Source organism: Cricetulus griseus, chromosome 5 (assembly GCF_003668045.3).
Source record: "Cricetulus griseus strain 17A/GY chromosome 5, alternate assembly CriGri-PICRH-1.0, whole genome shotgun sequence".
NCBI classification, from domain to species: domain Eukaryota; kingdom Metazoa; phylum Chordata; class Mammalia; order Rodentia; family Cricetidae; genus Cricetulus; species Cricetulus griseus.
This window is the reverse complement of record NC_048598.1, coordinates 21,437,386-21,442,154: the sequence shown is the minus strand read 5'-3', so window position 1 is coordinate 21,442,154 and position 4,769 is coordinate 21,437,386.

Below are 4,769 nucleotides of genomic sequence, written 5' to 3'. Positions count from 1 at the left end.
CTTGCTGCGGCTCGTCTCTGCTCCGCTTGCCTTACTCAGGTGCTACAGGGTCCGGCCCCTGCTGGCTGTAGCTGCACAGGATGCCTTCAGTGTCTTCTAGGCCCCACGGGACCCCTTACTTTTATTTTAGCTAGGATATGATTTCAATAACGTCAGCTATTTTTCCTTTGTTTTTCCTGCCCACCACCACTGGGTGGCCTGAGGTTAGTTACAAAGTTTCACTCCCTGTTCCTCTGTGGGATTGGACGAGAGTCCTAGACTAGACATCAAAAATGACCGGATTGAATAACGACTTTAAGCCTAATTGCCCAGCTTTCTCCTGCCCTGATGAGGTTGGGTGCCAGCTGCTCTGGAGTGGGGACTGGAGAAAGGAGGGGCTGAATTGTTTGGTGGTGACCTCAGCTCTTCAGTCTCTGGAGCCTTCTGTCCCCACAAAATGTGCCACTGGGGTTCTCCTGGATATAAGCAAACTGACACCTCATCCTCAGGAGGTGGGAGAGTTTAGTGATCAACCAAGACACTTGGAGTAAGGCAGATTTAAACTGCTGATCTAAAGAAAAGGTTGGGACTGGTGGCCGGCAGTCACTCTTCCCTTGGCTGGAACAACTGCACAGACCCTTGTAAGATATGTGTGGGTTGTGGAAATGTGTGCATTATAGTCTTGGCTCTGTGGTGGGGTGTGTGTGTGTGTGTGTGTGTGAGAGAGAGAGAGAGAGAGAGAGAGAGAGAGAGAGAGAGAGAGAGAGAGAGAGAGAGAGAGAGAAGTTCATTGGTTGTTATACAGAAGGGCTTCCCAGCTCTTTGGCAAGGTTGTGTTTCTGTGTGTTTATATTAGACAGTTGTTGTTGGAAATAAAAATTTGGTTTGTGAAACTTGTTTTTGTTGGAAATTGGGGAATGGGATCTTTAAAAGGGACTCTGGGCTCCTTTGTGTAAACAGGGAAATGTCGGAAAGTTCTGTTTCCCAACAACTTGTGGCTGGCCCCCAGGACTATTTTCTAAGCTCAGGGCAACACTTCTGCAGTGAGAACTGAGTGCACAGCCTCCTGCTGCCAGGGTGAAGCTGGTGCTGTGCTGGGGGGGGGGAGTGGGTGGGCTCTACTTGGCCATAGTCAAGTGGGGGCAGAAAGTGCCCATCTACTGTTGAGCCCTGGATGTTTAATGGACACCCCTAAGGCTTCTAACCGGGGTTCCCTGGTCATGTGAAGAACTACTTTAAATGTTTGAGACAGCAGGAATTAGCAGCAAGATGGGTCTGGTAGTCATTGCTTTCTTCCATTTGGGCCCCTTCCAGCCTTTGGAAACTAAGTACTCACTTAAGGGTCTTGTCAGAGGAAATAAAATCCAGTTGAACAATAAATGCAAAACTTGAAACAGCTCAGTAAGGATAAGACCTTTTCAAACATGTTTCAGTTTGTTGTCATGGTTGGGGGTGGGGTGGCAGGAGGGTAAAGACAGATTAAAGGACCCAAGGTGATTTATTGCCCCTTCACCCCTTGAGATAAATAATTCTCTCAGGGGCTTTTGATGACGGGAATCAGTTAACACTCTTGGAGTTCACCTCTCCTGGTTACAACATCCCTTGGAAATGACATGTCTGCTTTCATTTTATAGTGTCAAAACTTAATATTTGTAATAAATGTCTATTTTTCACATTGATTTTGTTTAAATCCTGAAATTCCTCAGTACGAGAATTGGGACTCCTGGACTGGAGCTAAAGCTAAGTTAGTGAAGGGCTTGCCTGGCATGCCTGAAGCCCTGGGTTGGATCCCCAACACTGCATAAAATCAGGTGTGGTTGTGCACACTTGAGATCCCAGCCTTTGAGAGGCAGAGGCCGGAGGATCACAAGTTCAAGGTCTTTCTCAGCTACACAGCAAGTTTGAAGCCAGCCTGGGCTACTTGAGACATTTTCTCAAAACAAAACAGCCTAAAAATGAAAGGTGAAAGAAATAATTGGGACTCCAAAAGTGACTTGAACATCTAAAATTTTCCTGAAAGTCCTGTAATTTAAATTAGGGATGTCTGTTCATCTGTCTCTTCTTCGAAACATTAGTTTTCTTAATTTTAAATTATGTATATGTGTGTGGGTATATCAGGTGCCAAGGAGGACACAGGAGGGCATTGGATTCCCTTGACCTTGACTTGGAGGCAGTGTGGTTGCTGGGAACTAGAGGTTCTGTGGAAGGAACAGCAAGTGCTCTTAGCCTGCTGAGCCATCTCTAATAGCTACATTAAAACAGATACATTTTAATTTAGCTTTTTAAAAAAGGCTTGTCCTTACATGAGAATGACCTAGAAATTGCTGCTATATTAAAGATTTTGGGAATGGGGGATGGGCTAATCCCAAGAATGTTGTTTCCATGAGATAGGTACTTACTCTGGTATGAAACAACAGAAAGTTAAGGATAACGCTGTAACATGGGGCATGCGTGGGCACTCTGGCCTCCACTGTGGGCTTTCTGGAAAAGCCTTAGGGGGTCTTGGGAGCAGGCCAACTGGGAATTAAACAAAGCATTCCTGGTAAAAAAACAAAAACCAATAATGTTAAGGATACATTTATCCTTTTTTTTTTTGGCTGGGGGTGTTTTTGTTTGGCTTGTTTTCGAAACAAGATTTCTCTAGCTTTTGGAGCCTATCTTTGTAGACCAACCAGGCTGGCATCAAACTCGCAGAGATCTGCCTGCCTCTGTCTATGGAGTGCTGGGATTAAATGTGTGCATGACCACCACTGCCCAGGTGCCCCCCCCCTTTTTTTTTGTCAAGTTGTGCTTTGGTGTGCCCAATACTGGTGAAGGGTTGGCTCGGGTACTCCACCTGCGGCCTGTGGTGAGGGTTGAGGAAAGGCCTGCCCTAGCCAGCCACATGGTGTGGAGCAGAGCTGTTGCCTCCTGGCCCTGGGCTAGAGTCCCCAGGTGACTCCTGGTTAAATCCTGTTGATAGTGAATTCCAGCTTTCTTACAGTGCCCAAGGGTGTCACCACCCACAACAGGCTGGGCCCTCCCCCTCCCCCATCAACCGCTAGTTAAGAAAATGCTCTGCAGGTTGATCCACAGCCTGATCTCATGGAATCATTTCTCAATTGAGGTTTCCTCCTCTCAGGTGGCTGTAGTTTGTGTCAAGCTGACATAAATGCAGCCAGCACAGTAATCTATAAAAAGCTCTTTAAATTCTTAAGCTTCTCCACTATATTTATTACCCCTTCTCTGGCTTTGGTTGTGAAACTCCAGTATGAAATGGAAAGTTTCTTTTTTTTTTTTTCTTTTTCAAGACAAACTGGTTTTCTTAATTTATGTAGATAAGATCTTTGCGTATGTGTGCATGTGTACCTCGTGCCCATGAAAGCCAGAACAGGGTGTCGGATACTCTGGAACAGAAGTTACAGACGGTTGTGAGATGCATTATGGGAAATAGACCTAGTCCTCTACAAGAGCAGCGGGTACTCTTCTGAGCCATCTTTCTAGCCTCCTCTCCACCCTCTCAAGTGTGCTGGGCGCGTGCATGCGTGTGTGTGTGCGCACACACACACACACACACACACACACACACACACACACACACACACACGGTTTCCCTCTATAGCCCTGACAAAGCCTGGAACTTCCCCTGTAGACCAGTCTAGCTTTGAACTTGCATTGTTCCCTGACCTCTTAACTCTTGAGTGCTGGGACTACAGGCATCCACCACCATGCCTAGTAGAACCTTTTTTCAAACAAGAATTACGAGGTGTTATTACTAATTCATTTCACAGGCACAGAAAAGCCAAGGAACTTGCCTGAGTTGACACCCCTTTGTATCATCAACCCTGGGTGGAGGAGACACATAGCTAGAAGGAGACTTTGTGATAAAGATGGAAAACATGCCCATTGGCCTTTCCCCTAAGAGTTGATATAAATGGACCTGTAAGTCAGGAAACTAGGAGGGACCTTAAGGAAATAAAGGGTTGGGGGGATACAGCTCAGCTGGAAGAGCACTTGCCTGACAAGCTCAAGGTCCTGGGTTCGATCCCTAATACCTCAAGAACAAAGGCCAACAGCCAGTTGTGGCCCATCCCTGTACAGAGGTGGGAGGATTAGGAATTCAAGGTCTTTTTTCAGCTGCAATGAGTTGAGATCAGCCCAAGCTAAGTGAGACCATGCTAAAGTAAAGCCTGCCTAAGAAATAAATGGAATTGGTTGTTTCCTGTCCCAACTGCCTGTTCCCAAATATGCAGCAGCCACTTCCCAAATTACTACACAAAGGCTTATATTGATTATAAATGTTCAACCCATAGCTCAGGCTTGTTACTAACTAGCTCTTACACTTAAATTAATCCATTTCTATTAATCTATGTAGCCATGTGTCCTGTGGCTTTACCTGCCCTCTGGGTGGCTCACCGGCGCCTCTCTGATTCCACCTTCTTCCCATCATTCTCAGTTTGTCTTTCCGGTCTAACTTCCTGCCCAGCTAACGGGCTTTCCACTTTTTATTATTATACATATTCATAATGTAGAAAAAGATTGTTCCACAGCAAATAAAGGTTGGCATAATGGTCTACTCTCCCTACCAGTGTTTTCCTCCACAGTGGTCCTTTTGGTCATTGGTCATTCACCGATGTGAGTTTGTAATAAATATTGTATGTTTTGTGTTCTGTGGCTCCTGTGTGTTCATTGACTGGAAAATGGTAGCCAAAGGAAAATCCTGTAGCAAGGTATCTTCTTGTTCTGCTTTTGAGTAGTGCAGTCTGTGCATGCATGTGGGAGCCAATGTTAGAGTTAGATCAGGGTTAGGT